At 36.6% G+C, this 22,585-nt stretch overlaps 1 protein-coding gene across 1 annotated transcript in view; it reads right to left on the minus strand.

Moving 5' to 3' along the window:
- Positions 1–22,585, minus strand: part of Lrrc4c (leucine rich repeat containing 4C) — a 172,685-nt gene that overhangs the window by 9,524 nt on the left and 140,576 nt on the right. Inside the window, exon 2 of the mRNA XM_050146932.1 lies at positions 22,295–22,346. The gene's annotated coding sequence lies outside the window, so the exon portion shown is untranslated. The remainder of the gene's footprint in view (positions 1–22,294; positions 22,347–22,585) is intronic.

Raw genomic sequence — 22,585 nt, forward strand, 5'->3', positions numbered from 1 at the left:
GTGTGTGTGTGTGTGTGTGTGTGTGTGTGTGGGTGGGTGTGGGTGTGTGTGTGTGTGGGTGTGTGGGTGTGTTTATATATAAACATGGAACACTTGTCTTGCTTTTTTCCATAACAAGATGATTATCAGATCCATCTATTTTCCAGACAACTACAACCTGAAGAACTATGAACTATTTCATGATCAGTGTTATCATAAGGATTAGTTGACATGGTTCTGAATATACATGAATGCATGGGCACATAAACACTGTTGTCACTTCTAGGTTATATGAGTCTCTTATTCCTCTTAACCAAGCCTGGTTTGTAGTTTCTGCTTCTGGCTTCCTTCAAGGTCATTGTACTATTGAAATTAATGAAGTTTTCTGATAAATCAGTCATAAGCAATGATCTATGCATTAGACTTGGTTCAAAGCTAATTTATAACCTGTAGCAAATAATTATTGGTACATTGCACTGAATCAAATAAACTACTCTCAACAACAACAAAAAAATTCTACTTTAAATCCTAAATTTTATTATTTTTCATCAAAAGCCAAACTTCAACATCTCTTTTATAAAATCATTTTTTCACATCAAAAGGAAATCAATTTAAACTGTGTACTATTCATTACAATACCATCTTGCAGCGTTTACTTACAAGTAGATTTCTATGGGATTTGAACTAAACTACCATGCTTTTAGCTATGTCGTGAAAGCTATCTTGATTTTGTCAATAGGTCTTTCTTCCCTCTTTATGCATTCCATGGACTGATAACCTCGTGCATCTGGAAAACTTAAGGGGAAATATTTTGTTTAGCACAGTCTTTTGGCATAGACACAGGCATAGACATTAGAATTAATTTAGAAAGTAGAAGTAGATAGATGAATGAGATAATCAAAAATACCCAACTATCCACATACACCCTTAATGATTCTTAACAAACATGGAACACTAAAACTTCTTATCCAAAGTGAATCTTTATAATTACAAATACACCCCTTGTTTCTCCCTACCTTCTCTCTGTCTCTGTCTCTGTTTCCCTTTCTCTCTCACACACATATACATACAAACAAGACTTCTCCATTTTACTTTGTGTGTTTCAAATTATATTTTTATTGATGGAGAATTTAAAACAATGTATTTTTGTTTATACTAACACATCTTCCTTCACCTTTGATGGCTATTCTTATCAATTTGTCTACTTCTGGAATTTACTAAACCACAGATGACTGGGCACACCTGTGAAAGATTTTTCTTTCAGTCACTTTAATTAAGAAGACCCACATCTAATCAATGTTTTTGAGTTGTAAAGATACACCTTTAATCAAGATCTTTGAGATGGCTCCACCTTCTGCTGACAGTCAATATAAAATACATGGAAGAAAGAAGTTGTCGTTCTTTGTCTGCTTGCTCTTATTCTCCCTAGAAAGTTTGTTTCTTCACTGGCTTTAGAGACAAGTTCTTCTAGATTCTGACATAGACTGAAGACTAGATAAGAAACCCAGCCTAATGGATGGAACAAATATTGGATTCTTGGACCTTTCATTGTTAGATGGCCATTATTAGACTAGCTGAAGCACAACCTGTATGCTATTCTAAAAAAAATCCCCTTTCTAGAAATAAAAACACAGACACACACACACATGTAGAATATATTTTATATAATACATTAAAGAATATATTATATATTATTATACTCTGTATTATGTTTATATTATATTTTCTGTTCCTCTAGAAAACACTAACTAATGTACCACCAAAATTTGTGACTTTTTAAAACCTGTTTTGTCTAAATGTTGCTTCCCAAATTCTCTGGGGTAAGGAAACTTAATAGAGCATAGTCAAGCAAACAGGAGTCACACCTTTAAAGAAGACTGATGCTTTTTCCCATTGCAGTAATGAATTGCTCATAACTCTTCAGCTAGGATTGGGACTTCCTGTGCATTTCTCCCATCCATGTTAAAATTTGGTCTGACTTGAGCATATGCATGCCTTCTACATGCTCTTAGATCCACTGTGAGACCATCTATGTAACTATTCTCTTGTGTCAGGGAAATCCTGTGTCACTATACATGAACACAAACAGGGGAACTGTTTCCAACATTTCTTGCTTTTACAATCTTTCTGTCCTTTCATGAAAATCTCTGAACCTTGGAAAGATGTGGATGAGATATAGATGTCTCATTTAGGGCTGTGTAGTCCATAGTCTCTAATTCTCTAAACATTCAACTGATAGAGATTGTTAATTGCTTTCTCCTAAAAGAAGTTTCTCTCACCCTGCACAAAACTGAACTCTAGGTACATCACAGACCTCAACATAAACTCTATGACTTGAGATGATAGAGGAAAAAATAGGGATTATGATTGCATTTTCACTTTTATAAAAGGATTTTCTAGAAAAGATATTGGTAGTTTAGTAATTAAGACCAATAATTGCCAAAAAGAATGTCATGGTTATCCTTGGTTGTCAACTTAGCAACACCTGCACTTAACCAAAAACCCACGTCAAGTGGCAAGGTGGAATTTTTTAATTATGTGGAATTTTTTAATTAAATAATTTGAAATGGGAAAACCCACTTTTAAGATGGGCAGCACTTGTGCTGACAGCCTATGTAACTGGAAGCAAAGGTCATTTGAGTTTTGCCTGCTTGCGTGCTCTCTCACTGGCAAGTCCATTCCTTAATTATCATTAGAACTTACATTTTCAGGATTCTTATAATAACTTAAGACCACCAAAGACATTCAACCTCATGGACTGAGCAACTGCTGGTTTCTTGGACTTTCTGTTAGTAGATAACCATTGTTGGACTAGCAGAGCCATGGCCTTTAAGAGACTCTAATAAATTCTGTTTGGTATATATAGATTCATTGTTCCACTAGAGAACCCTGAATACTACGTGGGGCCATAAGAAACTAAAATAGTTCTATATAGCATAGGACACCATCATTTGAGTGAAGAGGCAGTCTCCACCACGGGAAAATATTTATCAGAATTAGTTATACTTCTAAAAGAATATTGGTATCAAGAATGTACAAGGCATGCAGAAAACTAAACACAGAAAATAAAGCCAATTAGAAATTGGGACAAGGAACTAGACAAAGAGTTCTCAAAAGATAAAATCAAATTTACTAATAAATATTTAAAATGTTTAACATGCTTAGCCATCAAAGAAATGAAAATCAAAACTACTTTGAGACTTCATCTTACCCATTGAAAATGGACAGAAAATTGTTTTTAAAGTTAGAATATACTGCCATGACTATGGAAAAAAAGGAAACACTTATCCATTGCTTATAAGAGTGAAAATTGGAAAAGCTAGAATGGAAATTAGTGTGGAGGTTCATCAAAAGATAGAAATACATCTTCTACATGACATAGCTGTGCCCAAAGTTATTGCTTAGAAATATACCCAAAGAAATTTATAGCCTCTTGTTGAGATTCTTGTACATTTGTGTTCATTGCTGTAGTAGTAACAATAACTATGAAGTGAAACAATTTAGATGGTCACCTGCTGATGAATGGGTAATAGAAATATTACATTCATAAAGTACAACATTATTTTGCTGTTAAAATTAAAATTATGAAATTCACTGTTAATGGATGTGTCTGGAAATATTTTTTTTGTGAGAAAGGCCAGATTCAGGAAGAAGAATTTATGCATTGCTTTCATCTTTGGATGCTAGTTTTGAATCATTAGAAATGTATATTAAGAAACTATTAAGAGGTTATAGATAAGGTACAGTCAAGAGAGGGAAGATAGATTGAAAGGCTATAATGGAACAGTAATAACAGGTAGGAATGATTAAATAGGGTGATGATGGGAGAGCAAGGTAGAGTATGATAGTGGGCTCATCCATATGGAAACCTGCTGCTGTAGAAGCTCACTACGATATCTACATCCTCATTTTCAAATACTTTTAAATTATTTTAAATTAAATAGACTTGTTACTTAACAGGGGTGTAATGCACCTATTAGACACCAGAGACTAGCAAATCAAAACTCTAGGACCAAGAATGGATTACTTACTTTGGATTTTTTGCCAATAGGGTCTTACTGATCACCAAACATTAATGCTGTTGTCATTTCTTTTAGTTCTATCCTAAAACTTGATGATAAAACTGTACTACTGAAGATACCTTATAATTAAGTCATAAAATGTGAAGAAATCAAACCGGTACTAGTCCTGGAAGGTGTTGTGCACACTACCAAAGAGGAAAATGTATCACCGGTCTCAACCAACTGTGAACCCCATGAGTTAAAATATCAACTACCCTGACAAAATATACCTAGTGGTGTAATAGCGGCATAAATGGTATGGGAATTACCAAACTCCATGAGAAAGAAATGATATTTGGCACTGTTGTTATGGTCAAAAATTCGTGGCTAGGGCAGAATCTACTTGTATAGTTCAACTAAATGGATCCAACATTTAATGACTTATCAGTACACCCACCTAAAAGTTTTTCTCTCAATGTTCATTCACTGTCTTTACAGCAGCTCATTTCTCTTCTAGGACTATCTTGTCAGAAAAAAAAATATTTTCATTGGGTCTTACAGGACATTCCAGTAATTTATTCTTTTTGTCTGTTGCTTATTTATTTGTTTGGGACCATCTCATGCTACCCAGGGTGATTTAAAATTCTCTGATCCTTAATTACTTCAATTACTTCTCTAATCTCTAAACCTTTACCATAATTACCTAGGACTTCTCATCCTTCTGTCTTTACCTCTCTAATTCTAACACTACAAGTAAGCACCAATATGCCAGGTTTATGAGATACTGGTGATAGAACCCAGGTCTTCCTGCATGCTGGGGAAACACTCTGCTGAGTAATTCTCCAGCCTAGATGCATTAAGTTTTCCCTGGAATGCATCCACGGAGATCTGTACACTGAGATTAATAAAGTCTCTTACAACACCATGCCATGTTCATCCACTTACATATTTATGACCTAGTTCCCATTGAAAAATCATCCTCAAATCTAGTTCTCTAGTTTGAATAAAGTATGAAAGTATGAACAGACCTTTACCACTATACTCATTGACATTCTTAAATGGTTTTGAGGAGCTTTTCACCTTTATCATAGTGAGGCATGAACTCAGATATTTTAATAGACAGAGACCGAGTTATTTTAAGAGTATTTTTCTTATATCAAAAAGTATGCTATTTTTTTTACATTGTAATTAACATCATCTAAAATCCATTATACCACATGTTTTCTTCACACATTCCAAAATTCTTTACTCTTCTTGAAAAACAATTAAATTCTTAAGAATCCACCCTTCCCAAGAACAATAATCCTGTGTTTATAGGTAACTAGATTTCTGTTTAAGCTAGGGCTAGGCAAACTTTTCTGAAAATTACTGCACACTAAATATTTTAGCTACTGAAATCTGCCACTGTACCAGTCATGAGCTGCCTGACACCCGGTGGTTATAACTGTGCTCCTGTCAAACTATTTATGGTCATAGATTTTTCATGCAATTCTCACAACTTTTGAAATATTATCCCTCCTACCTCAACCTAAACAGTTGAGAACTCAAAAATATTCTAGTTTGCACAGTACATAGGAAGACTGGCAGGCCAACATATGGACTGTAAACTGTTAGCAACATTGGAAGAATGGCTTCTGTTGTTAAAGAAAAGGTAATTCTGGACATGGGACAAAAGTTACCCAGTAAATACAAGAAATTTTCAGCTGAATAGATTATAAAATATTTTCCTTTCATAAGTAATCAAAATGTGGAACTGGGGCTGGATATGGAATTCTGTATTCTGTTTCAGGATTACTCTGAGAAGACAAGACACCTGAGGTTGCAGCCATCCTGTTCAAAGGGAATCCAGTCTCAAGTTGAAGCTGATATTCAAAAAAAAAAAAAAATGCAAAGAACTTACTTCTTAGATGTTGTGATAAACAGCTGAATTATTTAACATATCAAATGGTTCTTCTGTGGACATGTTTTAATCCTAACAAACTCTTGATACTTGACTATGGGGAGTTTTTTATGTCCCCACCTCCAGGTTATATGCAACTAAATCTATTATTATATATTCCCTCCTCCCATTCTATCTCTCTGTCTCTCTCTCTGTCTCTGTCTCCCTCTCTGTGTCTTTCTCTCCTACACTCTCTCAAACTCATTTCATTTTAGGATAATACCAAAGAAAAGAGAAAAGAAGTTAAAAAATTCAAATTTTTAATAACACTATGAATCTCGAATCTTCCTCAGAAAATTAATCAGTTACCCTGAATTGGTTGTAAGAAAATTACTTCAGTTTATTCCCACTAGGACAAGATGAATATCTACTGAAAAATCATTTCTCAACCTCTCTTTGTATTTAAAAACTGCTAGACGAGAAAATGGCACAAATTAAATCACAGTATTGGCAAAGGGAGCTCACCTTTTCAAATCAAATTTGCTTTTATCAGTATTTCCCAATATCATTCTTCTTTTTCCCCATTTTGAAATCCAGCCTTGCAAATATGTTGAGCTTTTCCTCTACTGTGTGCAGAAATACATAGACCTACAAAATTTCAAGGATCTTTTTATATATAAATAAGCCCCTGGATGAGCCTCTATGTAAATGTAATAAAAACACTACAGCATATAAATGGCTGCAATCCAGGGACTTGACCTGTCAAGTCAACAGACAACTGCTTCTTTAAACACAGTGTCTTTGCAAATGTTTCTAAAATAATCTTTAAATTTTAGAAGGTTTGTTTCATGAGAAAAAAAATCTGTCTCCACACTTGTGACTTTAAGAAGACTTAGCTTATAATTTTAGACTATCTGTATAATGCTTAGAAATGGCATTAGAATATGATTAAATGAGTAAAAATGAAATATAAAGAGAATGCTTTTTTAAAAAAAAGAAGAAAATCCATGTGATAGCGACTGAGGAATAAAATGAGGATTATTACAAAGAAACAAAATTTCTAAATTGTCAAGGCTTTCTGGGTTTTTGAATCTTGTTACAGCTGCAAAATGTACTATCAATTCACATATAGAACATAAAATTGTGCATATATGCATCATAGCAATTTGATGTAGAAAATACTTAAATGCTATAAGTCATATTCAAAAGTTAATGTAGGCATGACTAATCTTACAGTTTTCAGAAAAAAAAAATTGAGAACCAACTATGTCCTTAAGAAAATAGAAACTACTACTGAGGCAGTATCGTTGTGGAGGAGATAAAAATGAGATTATTCATAATAGAGAGAATGAAAATTAAGAAAGCTGGCAGTGAGAGTAGAGGACTCTTATAATAGAAGAGATAATTTGAATGGGTAGCTTGGTCCATTGAGGGTTGTTGCACACCTGACAAAATTGCTTCAATAAATATATTTGAGAAAAACCTTGAGACTTTCAAGAATAGAGGGAGATTATGAGAGCATTACTTTAGAAGGCTTCTGCCTTTGTGGTGAAAAGAAATTGAAGGAGAAAGACTGGATAATGAAAAAAAAAAGCGACCTCAGTAATCCATATACTACACATTCCTTTAAAATCCTACAGGGCTGAACTTCAGTTTGATTGCCTGACTACTGAGTTACAAAGTTTTAGATCAACTCCCACTAGCAAAATTCTCAAAGAACTTAAAATATGAATTCCACAAAAGGGGAAATGTTCTAGTATGGAAATGATCATCCTAAAATCAGGGCAAATCACCTCTACCGCTCACATTTACATGGGAATGGTGTGAACCAGGAAGTAAGCAAAATTTCAGCCTCTGTTCTTTGGCAACCTGGAAAAATATTAAAGTATATGAGGAAGAATTTTTAACTTCTCTTAGCAGATTCAGTGTTTAAAAAGTCAGACTTTTTTTTTACATTTTTTTTGATATTTATTCAGCTCTACATTTTTCTCTGCTCCCCTTCCTGCCTTCCCCCTCCCCGCTTCAGTCCTTTCTCAAGGTCCCCATGCTCCCAATTTACTCAGGAGATTTTGTCTTTTTCTATTTTCATTGTAGATTAGATCTGTGTAAGTCTCTCTTAGTGGCTGCACTGTTGTCTACATTCTCTGGGATTGTGGTTTTTAAGCTGGCTGAAAAATAAGATTTAAGACTAATGAGAGCTCACCAACTCCTGTGACTGGGAAGGAACAAGCATAGGACCAAATTAGTCCCTCTGAATGTGTTTGACAATTGCATGGCTGGGGCAGACTGAGGGGCCACTGGCAGTGACATCAGGATTTACCCCTACTGTATGTACTGGCTTTTTGGAATCCTATCCTTTTGGGATGTTTACCTCACTCAGTCTAGATATAGTAGGGAGGGCCTTGGACCTTCCATAAAGCAATGTACCTCACTCTCTCTGAGGATAAGATGGGGGTGGGGTGGGAGGGTGTGTGGAGGGAATGGGAGGAGGGGAGAGAGTGGACTTGGATTGGTATTTTAAAAAAGCTAATAAATTTAATAAATGACAGAAAAAATAATGAAAATAAAAAATAAAGTATCTTCTGTTAGAGGGTTAGTTTACTTTTATTATTTCATTCAATCTTTACTGAAATGGCCTTCTGCAAGCTACATTTTCCTAAGTGGAATGATAAAACCCAATAAGTAAACACTGTCATGACTATATGTATTAAATAGTGTAGGATAACTGAAAACTGTCTCTGTCCCTCAGTTAATGCTGGTACCATATACCAAGATGTTCAATACAAAAACCTATTTTCCCTTTAGTGAAATTTTTTCTGTATTCACATACAGCCTGGCTTTATTTTCCCAGCACTGCTCCTAAACATAACTCAGTATTTCTTTCTGTATCGGTGTCATTTTCATTTCTAATTTGTAACCCCTGAAATATTTTATTAGGTTCTCCCTTTTTTTCCTATCATATCTAATTCTTCATGAAACATGTTTACTGAAATTTAAAGATATAAATATATTTCAGTCATTCCTCGCTTGAAATTCTTTTTTGACTCCATATTCTTGGAATATAATGCAAACTGTTTTTTTTGTTTGTTTGTTTGTTTGTTTGTTTGTTTGAGACAGGGTTTCTCTGTGGTTTTGGAACCTGTCCTGGAACTAGCTCTTGTAGACCAGGCTGGTCTCGAACTCACAGAGATCCGCCTGCCTCTGCCTCCCGAGTGCTGGGATTAAAGGCGTGCGCCACCACCGTCCAGCAATGCAAACTGTTTTTTGTTTCTAATTAGTGTTCTTTGAATCTTTTGGTTTATCTGAAATCCTCTTTATTTCTTCAATATACTTTGTGGGAGGTCCTTCTGTCTATATGTTGCTTTTGTTTGTTAATGAATAAAGAACTGCTTTGAGCCTATGGTAAGGGCAGACAGAACTTGGGGAAAGGTAGGCTATATGCTGGGAGAAAGAGGGTGGGGTCAAAGAGAAGCCATGAAGCCTCCAGAGACAGATGCTGCAAGCTTTACCCAGTAAGTCACAGCCACGTGGTAATATACAAATTAATAAAAATGGGTTAAATTAATATAAGAGTTAGCCAATAAAAAGCTAGAGCTAATGGGCTAAGCAATGATTTAATTATACAGTTTCTGTGTGGTTATTTTGGGTCTAAGCTAGCTGGGTGGCTGGGAACAAACAAACGGCCTTTTCTAACAAATATCACTGACTATTCTTCATTTTTTAAATGGTTCACCTTGGTGTGTCCTTTTACCTTTGCAATAGGGTTCCCTCTGCTCACAACATATCAACTCGGATTTGTGTATTTATAGTGTCATCTAGAAATTTACTTTCAGTTTTGCGTACTAAGAAAGCCATTGTAGGTTACTTACTATGCCTAGTCATTCCACGACAAAAACAGAATTCAATTTCTTCACTGTATCTTTATTAGTTATGTTCTTGTATGTACAAGTGTTTCTCTTACTGTCTGTCACACCTAGTCAAATGTTAATTTTCATTGTAGAGACATACCCCATTAACACAGTAACATTTCCCTGAAATTCTACTGATCAAATATTTATTAAGATATGTATGCAGGAATGAATGGGTCAGCTGACAAAGGAGGGTGAGGATACTTAAGGATGTAAGCCTACTATCTGGGGCGACCACCGTGATGTTGAACTTTCTGACAGATCCTTAACACACAGTAGAGTCCCATTTCTGCAGCAGGAAATTGATCCATTTCTGTGTTGCCGTTTGAATGGTTTGCAGTTACTTTCACAGAAGCCTTAATACAGTGAGTTGAGGCCGTTTCACCATCTGCTTGCTCTTTCTTGCATGTGTTGTGGGTGGAGAAATTAGAGATTTCCCTTTTTCACATTTTATTTGTTATTAGCCTTAGCAGCCCTCTTTGATGTATGACCAAACAATGCCCTCTGCTGTTTGTACCTAAAATAACATGGCTGCCTCAAAATTTCCTACTTTCAGGAAGCAGATTGTTTCCATGGTTTGCTTCACAAGACAGCTGCCTACACTTCAGAACTGGGGAGAGATGTTCACTGCACTGACTCCAGCCATAGTTCTTTTCTTTCCTTTCAAACTTTTGCTTTTTAAAATCAGAGAACAAGAAATTATACAGCTGGTAAGTCAGGACTTCTGTAAGCGCCCTTTAAAGGGCATGGTCCCTTAATCATCACATAATGTGCTTCATAGACCCATGAATACCATTTTTCTTAAAATCTATGAAAGAATATGGTTCCTATGAGATACCACCACAATGCAGAGAAATACTAGAACAGATGAGCCGGCCAAGTGGGAAGTCACAGCTTCAACTCTTTCTTAGTGAGAAAAAGTCAAACTCATCTCAGTCCCAAAAGACACCTAGAATCATCATCTCTTTACAAAACAAAATACAAAAGTAATTTGCTTTTGGTTTCTCTGTTTGCTTACTTTCTTATGAAGCAAGTGGAATGCACATACCGGGCATGAGGCTTCTGGCTGTGTGTGAATCCTTTTGATCATCTCCACTTTTTGAGATTGATTATTTATGAAAAAATGAAATATAAATGACTGAGCTGTTTCTCAAATTATATGGAAGGATTTGCGATGCCCAGAACTGTGTTTGTATTTTTATAACAACTGTTTGTTTAGCAAAATGCTTAGTCAAAGTGGGAGGAGGACCTTAGAGCGTCAAGTTCCAAATTCTTCTCCGTATTTCATTCTTTCTGGTTAGGCAGTCAGAATACTTCAGCTCTCAGAAACAAGTCTGCTTCGTATAATGCAAGCAGCATTCCTTGTGCTTATACAGTAACATCTGGGGCCTCAATACCCTGCAATTCCTATGCTTCTTTGTTTTTCTTCAGGTTCACAGAACACCAAATGATTAATGCATGTTTCTCCTCATTTCTAAAATTGCTACTTTCTTTTCATATTTCAGCATCGTAATTGTCCACAGTAGCATTTTTGATAAAAGTAACTTAACATCAGATAAGGAACTAGACAACCAGTGTACAAATACATCTACCTGAGGAATACTTCTTTAGACCTTTCCTACACGCACCCATTAGATGCCAGTACCAATCACCAAAACTACAGTGTCTTCCAGTACATGCAGACAATTTCTGGGGGGAGAGGGGGGAGTCCAACATTATCCATGTGATAATCAATGGCTTAGCACGGCATGTAAGGTACTCAGTGCTACTGTGTCGTATTATTGCCAAAGACTTGTCTGCTAGGAATGCTGCACACTGCCAATGGCACTGTTCGTTCAGTCTAAACATACCCTCCAACTTTTCATTTTCAGATCTTTTGTTTTGTCTTTTGTCTTTGGATTTCTCACTCTGATTAGTCTATTAAATTATGCCCAACCAGAACCAATTTGCAATAACTATTTCTATTCCCTCATCAGTTTTACTAATCCACTTTTCCTTTAATTGTCAGTAAAGTCAAGCTTAAACTTGTTAAATCTATTTATGAATGTCAATGTTTGTCCAGGTGGCCATCCTATTTATTCACAAGCTTCTTAAAGAGTAGAACTGGATTCTATCTAAGCATCTAGTAAATATTTGTTAAATTGAATTATTGAGTATCACACTTTTAATCCTCTGTTGGGAGCCATGTGGATAAAGTAGTTTATAAGACTTGATTAATAAAATTGGTTAATAAAACTATTGTGAATCAAAGTGGCACAATTTATTGACTTTACCAGTGAAAATGGTAAAGAATAGACTGAATGGTGACTTCTAACAATTTCTTTAAGAAAAATAAGTAAAACATAAGTGAAGACTGTGAATAAATAAAATGGAAAATGAATTTAAATAGGTGATTGAAAACAATGTAACCCAGCTCCACCAAATGCCTTGCTCAAATTGCAAAAAGAATGCCAGATTAAGCCAGGCAATGGTGGTGCACACTTTTAATCCCAGCAGTAGGGAGGCAGAGGTAGTAGGATCTCTGTGAGTTCAAGGCCAGGCTGGTCTACAAGAGCAAGATGCAGGACAGACTCCAAAGCTACAGAGAAACCCTATCTCGAAAAACAAACAAACAAATGAAAAAAGTACACCAGGTTAAACATCCACCAAAAGACCACCAACACTCCCCTCAGTGCCCCCTGAACCTACCCACAAAACCCTCTTATCCTTGTCACCATATCCAGGACCACCTCCCTGCTAGAATGCCCCAGTTCTAAAGGAGGTCACACTGCCCACCAGAACTCCAGGGAAGCTAGTTGCCAACAGACTGCTCCCACTTTCTTAGTATTTGCTCAGCCCACCCACAACCTACCCTTTCCTACCCATAACCTGTCACCTTATCCCAGCCCCCAATTCTAGTGGAGGCACCACAATGGACTAAAGGGCAGGTCAGCAAGCAGAACTGCAGGTAGCCTTCCCTGTCCCAGAATTGTCCCCACTTAGTGTCTACCCCACTAACCCATTGGCCAACCAATGACTGATCCAACTTGAGATCCATGTCACAAGAGGAAGGCCGCATCTGACATTGCCTTGATGACCAGGAACCAGAGGGAGCACAGGCCAGAGACCCAGGATAGAATGAAAGAAAGTAGAAAAAAGTCAATGAAATCATTCCACATGATATTCTGCTCTGCTCATAGATTTCTGCCTAGCTCGGATCTCTGTGAGTTCAAGGCCAGCCTGGTCTACAAGAGCTAATTCCAGGACAGGAACCAAAAGCTACGGAGAAACCCTGTCTCGAAAATAAAAAAAATAAAAAATAAAAATAAAAAGAATTCTCTTGGGAGCAAGCATCTAGCAACTGATGAGAAAAGATGCAACAGAGACCCATGCTCGGGAGAGCCAAGGTTACCCTGTAGAAGGGGAGGGGGATTTTAGGAGCCAAAAGGGTAGAAGATACCACAAGAACATTGTCCATAGAATCAATTAAGCAGGGCTCTTAGGGCATACAGAGAATGAAATGAGAAACAAGAACCATGTGTTGTTCTGAATAGGTGCTCTGCATGTAGCTGAATAGTTCATATATTGGTGATTTTATGGGACTCCCAACAGTGAGAAAAAAAGGGTACTCCTACAATCTTGCCTGCACTTGGGATCCCTTTCATCCTCCTTGGTAGGATGTTTTGTGACTAGACATTTTGTAACTTGTTAGGCCATATTTGGTAGAGATTCCTGGGAAGCCTGTTATTTTCCTTTGCATTTTTTTGGGGGGGGACTGGAGACGGAGTGGATCTTGGGGAGAGTGGAGCTGGGGTTAATGGCAGTCTAACAAGATCTTTGTTAGATACTATTAATACTAATAAGTTAGTGGATTGGGACCTCTCTATGTATAAACTACTTGTGTGTGTTTATTAGTGTGTTTAGTGCTGTTTTGGGGTGACCTATAGACTCCTGTGAGAGAAAAAGATTATGTCCAATTCCCCAACAAATTTTCAGGAAAAATGTCTCTAGTGCCAGGGTGTTACACATATTTGTCTTATAACTTAAGCAGCAATACTCCTGTTAGTTTGTTATTCTATGTCATACCTTTTAGGCAAATAATCAAGATGCAGAAAAAGAAGATACAGGAGAATCTTCAAGAGGGGAGATCTACTTCAGAACTTTCCTTCACATTAGTATAGTTAATTACTCAAATGATAATTTCATTTACAAATTCATTAACATTTATTTATCTTTCAGGCTATTGGAAAGGACCATGACTGATGACAAATAAGAAAATATTAGGGTTCTTAATGGTAGTGAAGAATAATAATGCAATAAGAATCATTGAAGCAATGATATTTCATGAAATATATAACTGAAACCCCAGTGTCTATCAAAAAAACCCTTAAATAGGATGCTGAAGTAAGAATAAATTTCAGAAGATGGGCACAGATTTTACCTTCCCTGGATTTGAAATGGATGATACCTTTCAGACCTTAAAATTGAGGCTGGTGAATGAGAACAGAATGAGAGAAAACAAGTCCACATATCTCAAACTGTGCTAATCAAAGCATACAATGTATGTTTCTCTCCGTGTTACTCTCCTGTCACCCCACAGGCACTAAATATTCTCATATCTTCTTTTATTATGCGTAATTATATATATATATATATATATATATATATATATACACCTTTAAGGTACATACATATCTACATATGTAGATGCATTTTCATATATGGCATATATGTTCACTCAAGAGATTGGTTATCTATACATTTCTTTCTGTCTGTCTGTGTATGTGTGTGTGCATGTGTTACTTCTCTGTCCCTGTCCAGGTTAGTGACAGTATTTTGAAAAATTTAACAGATTCATCTGGAACAAAAGCCCTTAGCATGTCAGACAGAGAAGAATCTGGTTTGAGAAAGTTGGCGATGTAGTTAATGGCTTTGTTGTCTATGCTTCCTTTGGATTGATGACTAGCTGGGAGGAATTGATAGTCATTAAGCCCCAACTTGCTCATTAATCCTTAGGAAATGCCTTGTGTCAAGGTCATCATTGCCTCCATAGGCTAAAAACAAATAAACCAACAATAGCACCCAAAAGGCATATGGATTTTTGTAATGAGTAATGCAATTTAAATTGCCATGTGAGGCAATCTGAACAGAATAAATAGCACACAAACAGAGTCATTCAGATTGTAAAACCACCTTTCAACGTTGTTTTCTGAGTGCTTACTTCCTTGTTCATTATTAAAGAGTACATAGTCCTCATTTCCTAGACAGTAGCCAAAACATTTATATAACCCCTAGCAAAAATCGTCAAAGATGTCTAAGATTAATTTTTGTAGTAGTTATGAGAAAGAGAATATGAAATTTCCTGTTTGCTCTGTAAATATATGTCTAAGTATTCTTACCAACACAACACCTAGAGGGAATTCCCGTGATTCTCTAAGTCTCCCTCATGGATCATTTGAAACAGAATACTACAACAGGCGTAACATAAAAGATTGAGTCATAAACCAAGGCCATGCCCTACACTGAATAAAAAAGTGTGTCCTTAGTGGAAACTATTAGTTCAAAGACAGCCAGCATTGTTTGTGAAGTCCAGAAGGCCATGCAGACTTGTGATGTGCTAGTATATCTTGATTTGAATGAGAAAAAGTCTAGCATTCTAAGAAAGGGACAAACAGAATTTGCCCCTCTGCAATGGTTGTGGACTGCATCCTAGGAGTCAGGCATTGTGCTCACATATTCCCTCTTAGGTCTACACATCTCATGTTTAGGATTTTATAGCATAATATAATTGATAAGTGACTGTCCAAATATTAAACAAAACTCTAGAAATGTTTGAGCAGTCTTATAGCTGCATTACTACTAAGAAAAGAAAAGAATTTGCAGAGAAGTATAAGCTTGAAAATAAATACCAGTTGGGAGGAGACTGTATGAAAATAAATATGAACACTGAGCAGAATACCATGATCATGTGAACTGACATCTATTAGTAATATGTAGTTATGTGTAGTGGGATGCAAAATAAGGGGAGTGAAGTAATATCAAGCAGTGAGAAAGCACACACAGCATAGCATTTTCTATATAAAAGGGATGGAAACAATTGGTTTATCTTTGTGCCATAGGAGAATAAAACCTAAGGAGGATATATTTAGGACAAAGAAAGGAAGCATAAGTATGTGTTGGAAATAGAAAGCTAACAGAATGTCCTCCATCAAAGCCTCTGAAACAATGGCAACTCATTTTTCTATTTCTCAAACACTCATGATTCTTTGTTATTAGATGTTCTGACTTCTGTGTACTTCACTGTCTAAAACACAGGAGGAGCAAGTCTTGGCTATCTAGTTCAGACTCTTAGTGAATCTGTAAGTCACAAGTCTTCCAGTTCAGCATGACTTAGGACTTTAATAAATTCAGTCAAATGACCCAAAGAAACATGATAAGGAAACCCTTTAATTGAGTCTGTGTTTAAGAGATCTAAGCAAGGGGAGGAAACAGAATAGACTCTTTCTGTGATTTCCAGGCAACACATTTAATCAGAATGCAGATACCAGGGATGGCCTCCTAATTGGAACTGGAAACTGGTTTCAACTAACTGCAACCCTGTTAACAGTACATAATGAGGAAACCTTAGTGATGACAAGACAGATAATGGAAATGACTGGAATCAGTGATCTCTTTGTCTCACCTTAATGACCACAAAAGGGTGAATCATTCGATAAATTCAGGCATCTGAAAACTGGATTCCTGTCTATTGTTTTTAAGATAGTCTTACTTTCACTCTGTGTTATGTTAACCTTAGAATGTGCATATTGGAGCTGAATTCTCCCTCTGTATAACCTTGTATTTGCTCTCAAGTTACCATGGAACCTTGCAAGCTAAGGAATTAGTTCTAATATTAATGAGTTTCCGTGAACACAGTACCTTGTAAAGTAAAAACACCCTGCATTTTTCTGTATTTATTGTTCCTAATGAATATTTTGCAGTAAATATGCCGTGAGAAACAATTAGACGTGTGCATGAAAAGAACTAAGCAAACAAGTACCCCTTGGCACCTGGAAGGAACAAGGCCAGAGTATGCTGCTCCTTAAATCATCAGCAGTTAACCTACTTTTCTTACTTTAGATAAAAATTCCTTCTTGGTTTCTTCTCCCACCATCTGTCTTTGTTCTCTGAAGGATTCATTTTAGGAAGAATGATTCAGTTTTAAAAAGAGCCAGAGGGTGTGGAGGACCATCCGAAAATGCTGTCTTCTAGATATGACATGGCAACAGCAGTTGTGAATGCACAATAGCAGGGACCATCTGCACAGAACTTGCCAGGTACACACATAAATACAATTATACACACATACATGCACACTCATATACATAAGAGAGAGAAAATGAGAAGGGCTTAGAAGTAGGACTGTCTGATTAGGAGGAATAAGTGGGTCAAAAGCTGTGGGAGGGGAAATAAGATAATGGACGAGGGGAATGTGTTCACAATACATTGCACACACATTAGCAACAGAAAAAAAAAAGAAATAATTTTGAAAGGTACAAGGCAGAGTTGAATATAGATATTCAAGGTGTTGGGTGAAAATAAAATAACTCAAACTTTCTCTATCATTCGGTAAAAAATACATGATTTACTTCTATGACAAATGTAAGTAGAAAGATAAAGGTTAATGAAAAGTAAGAAAAAAATTCTCCACAAAAAGAAAGTAAAGGTGGTGTGGCTGTCCATCCTGAATTCCATTCCATATTCATACTTTCAAAAATGCAACTACCGTATTAACAGAGCTAAAACAGACATGCAGACACATGCAAAATCCTAATGTCAGTGTCTGCAAAGTAGGTATCTGCAGGTAAAATCTGGTCAACCATTTGTGATAGACTATAAAGTTCTATGAAAACATTTGCACTATCACGTCTGCATTTTTCATGTGTTTCTTTCATAGTTTTTGAATTTTTGATACTGTTTTAGAATTCTATACACGTATTCACATCCCTTCTAGACTCTTTGTCTCCCTTCCAATTCTTCCCACTTCCTCCATCAACCCCTATGCCTTCTTCTATGATCATTATTGTCATACAAGCACACACACACACACACACACACACAAAACACACCCTTTCCCAGTCCAATTAGTATCATCTATATGCTTAAATATTTAGGGCTGACCACTTAGAACTGGGTAACCTATTAAAGGGTTTGTCCCTGGAAACAACAACCGTTTCCTTTTTCCTTAACAGCCAATGACCATGTCTTTCCATCTGCAATGGGCCTTTCTGAAGTTTTTTCCAACTATGTTGGCATGTCAACTGGTGTGGTTAGAGTAAAACATTAATTTTAAAAGGTGCTCAAAATTAAACAGCCTAAACTATTTTCTAACAGATCAACTAGAATGGAGATAAGTAAGTGACTGCATTTAACTCATGGAAAACAATTTAGAAATTTCTACTTATAATTCATTTTCATCTGAGAATTAAGAGGAAAGTTAAACCTTGCTCATATGGCTGGCAGTGGAATCAGGGGTCTCATTCCACACACGATGAATCCTGATTACGGGAGTTCTGTGATAGAGGGGCTACCAGGGCACTATTACTGGTTTGCAAGTTTGCAGTTCATTGAGTGGCACTGCTGGGTGTGGGGCTGACTGTATGGTTTTTGGCTTCCTACTATCTACCTTTAACTAACCTATCATCCAGAAAATGGAGAATATGGGTTAAGACAATTTTCCAAATATAATTCAGAAGGACTGTCTTAATGAGGCAAGTACAGGCACACAGCATTAAAAGGAGTGCCAACTGTCAACAGTGTTTGTCCTGGTTAATTATATACTTGTGTTTTCCCAGAGATGAACGTCTTGGGGATGGTCTGCAAATAATAACTCTTACCAAGAGGCATGTCAAGCTTGCTCCTAGCCATATTTCCTCATTTATTTTTTTCGTCACAGCAGTTCTTCCTAATTCTCCAGTTATCCAGAATCATGTATGAATGCTACTTAAAATGTTTGACTCTTAAAAAGAAAAGAAGATGAAGAATAAAAATGTATTTCCTTCTCACTATTCTTATCCAACCAGAGGCACTTATGCAAATTCTATGCAAAAGCAACACCCTGCTCATCCTGTGGCTCCCTTTGCACGTTTCTTGGATCCTGAAGAAGGATTGGACACATGTCTGGAAGAGATGAACAGACCTGCTGTTTCATTTCTTTGCCAACTGTCCCACAAAGTTTCTTGCCTTGCCTTCACTGGAAAGATGAGTTTTAAGTCCTATCAGCTGGGGAGGAAAAGATGGAAATTGGGAATAATGAATCTGAGACTCTTACTTTTGTAAAGGATCCTGTGGAACAACATTAAATCAGCTTTATCACTCAGGATATGGGGATCTTATTCTTACCAACTCTGGGACTTTCATTTTATATCCTCCTCAATATTTGTTGTGTTTTTTTTTTCTGACATTGCTCTTATGTTAATTTAAGATAGTTTAAGAATTGTGAGTTATTTTTCAACTATAGATATTAGCTTGAATTTGGAAATTGATTTTTTTTGTTTTACTTTGAATACCTAGTAAAAAGGACAAATATCAGGAAAGTGGAGAGAATAAGAATGACAAAAGTTAAAGGCCATGTGCACACTGTGATAGAAGTTAAGTAGCTTATACAGTTGCTAATTCCTGAAAACAGTTTTCACAAACAAGACTCGTGATCCTTCCACGTAGATGAGGAATCATATACTCCCAAGTCTATCAATGATCCCCACTGGTACAGTGCTATGTCTGTCTACATTTTCCCCTTGAACTGCTGTAATGTGTATGTATGTGCTGGTTATAGACTAAGCTTACAAAATGCCACAGAAACCTTGCATAAAGTACTACTTCTTTGGCAACTTGTTTATTAGGCCACAGAGAAACACTGTTATAGTTTACTGTTGCATTCATTGTTCATCTTTTCTCTTTCTCCCCTCCCACAACTCGCTCAGCTGATACTCGGGGCCTACCATTTAACTTGATTGCCAAATCCTTACGCCTTGTTTTTATATGTTTTGTTTTGAAACAAGATTTCAATGAGTTTTCCAGACTGACCTTGATACCATCCTGTCTTAGACTCCTGAGTAGCTGGGATGAACAGGTCATTGTCAGAAGTCATAGATGCATTATCATCTTTAAACTTAATAAAATCCAATTGCTTAGATGTGTTTACATTCATGTCATTATTGTGAAACAAAATGGCTTATTTCCATATTTATCAAAAGGGTTATAATCATGCTGGGTGGGGCTGAAATTTGAGTCACCAACTTAACTGCCTTTTAGTGGAACATCACATAAAACAACTTAGACCAAAACATCAACAAAGTTGCTGGTACATGATTGGCTTTGTTAGTTTATTTTGTTTTGTTTTCCCTTTTCTTTCCCAGATCAACTACTCTATTCTCCTGGAAAAATAAGAACAAAATGTGGATCTGTTGTTCCATTCGAAAGTGGAGGGTTAGAAGAAATTTCATTTCGCTTGCATCATAAATCTTGGAATAGTCACAGCTGGAGAAGAAAGTGGATCTTGATCCGTGCACCACAAACTTCCAACAAGCAGTCAAAGGTTCCTTCCTGCCAGCATGTGTTACATTGGTAAACTGCAGTCTCAATTCTTTTTACTTTTGAAGAAAAACATTTCCAGCTAATAACACAATTACACTTAAGTATCAGGGTCCATTTTAGTATTATTGCATTTGTTAAATCTAACTGAGTCCAAATTACTTCCTCAATGCTAATAAGAGACAGAGGAGGACAGAGAAAGGGAAAAATGAAGGATGTGGAAGGGGATAGAGGAGGGGTAGGAGGAGAGGGATAGGTAGTCTTGAGGCAAATGAAATTTTAAAATGGTTTAATAAAGCAAAGACTTGTATACACAATGCCAGGGAGGAAAACAGAGATATCAATGTTCCATATAGCCTCAAGCCCAATAAATGTCAGTTAAACATGCTGCCCACAGTTTCTATGGAAACCCCTTAAGTTAAGAGTGGAGTACAGACATTTGTGGACTGCAATCCACAAGCTGTTTATTTAATTATAAAGAAATATGAGACTGTTAGGGACAATACTATTATCATACTGATGGCATTTAGGGTTCAACAAATAGGTTTGCAAAATGAAATGCCGACTTTTAAAAAGTTGTTAACTTTGCATTAATGCTATGTGAATAAAAGGCATCTCATATTTACAGGACTTCACACATTATTTCCCTCAGGCGAACCCCAAATTAGCCAAATGACATTCATTGAAAACAGAGTTCTTCAGAGGCTTCATGCCAATTATACCCCCCTACGCCCAGTGAACAAAACCAAGGTCACAGCATATTTTCAATTAAACCCAAGATAGCACCAAAGTGCAGCACAGCTGGAAAAGCCGGCCCATTATTACCCCATAGATCATTTGTGAGCAATGAATAGGTCTCCAGTGCTTTTCTATTTTATAGGCATGTGAATATAAAAATAAAGAAAATAGCTTCAGATCAGCTTTTGCCTTCCAAAATAAATAAACATTTTTAGGGCTTTATGCCTGGTGGCCTGAGGAAAAAATGATTGGAAGTTATCAAGATCTCTCTGTCTGGTCTTTAATCTGGCCATAGAGAACCATCTGATTGATGGATTTATTCATTTCTTCCTTCTTTCACTAAGCAAACATTTCATTTTCAACCTACACTGTGTGAGTCCCTTGGTAAGGGACAGGGAAGACAGGATTGTTTGCTATCCCCTTTTTAAATTAGGTGTCTTTCTTGGAGTAATGCACTAATTGGTCGCTATATACTTACAGAGGACTAACATGATGCAAAGGTACTGGATTAAGTGCCCACCTTCAAGGAGAAAACAACTTAGTGAGACAACAGGATGCATAATCATAAGGAAAGAGGCAGTGTCCTTCCTGCTGCTTCCCAGCCCTAATGCCTCTAAGCAGGATTATCTGCTGTGAGTGCTACACTGAGTCAGAATGTAAAGGATCATGTGTGTGTGTGTGTGTGTGTGTGTGTGTGAGAGAGAGAGAGAGAGAGAGAGAGAGAGAGAGAGAGAGAGAGAGAGAGAGAGACAGAGAGAGACAGAGAGAGACAGAGAGAGATGGTTTTTCAGAAGAGGAGGTAAGATGGAGGGCTTCAGGACTCTTCTTTAGGGGAGCCACATAAGCAATTGTGGACGTGGACCCAAAACTTATGCAAATTATTTATTCTGTACAATGTATTGAAGGAAGAGGACATCACAGGAAAACTGAATCTCAAGGCCAGTAATTTCTGGAGTTGAATCGCGGAGCATGATGCCTATTTCAAATTGTCAAAGGGAAACCCACACAGATTCAGCAAATAAAACTCACTGGACAGGTCTTTTCTGCTTATATCATGGCATTTTTTTTTTTAAATCACTTATCATTTTTAATAGCTGGACTTCTTACAAATTGCTCCAGCGAGGAATGTATGTCATTGTTGTTATCAGATTCGACAGCATGTAAAAAGCCATTTTATGTTAGCTGTTGTTGTACTATTCAGCATATCGTGGGACCATTTAGTATGAATCATCACCCACCTTGTTCTCCATTGGGGTCTCTACACAGTCAATAGGCAACGTGTTTGCCAACCTAAAAAACAAAAACAAAATAAATAAATAAATAAATAAATAAATCATATGCATTGGAACAATTCAGCACATTTCCTGATCTGCCATGACCAACAACACAGATATCACTGGTGACAATATTTATTGAATCACCACTGAATTTTAACACAACACTGGGCAGAAAGCCAAAGTAGCTATTTTAACCACTGGCCATTTGGAATAATGTACTTTTTAATGACAATAAAAACATGCATTTGGAAT

This window comes from Alexandromys fortis, unplaced genomic scaffold (genome assembly GCF_014885135.2).
Source record: "Alexandromys fortis isolate MF-2015 unplaced genomic scaffold, M_Fortis_MF-2015_v1.1 scaffold_12, whole genome shotgun sequence".
Classification (NCBI taxonomy): Eukaryota; Metazoa; Chordata; class Mammalia; order Rodentia; family Cricetidae; genus Alexandromys; species Alexandromys fortis.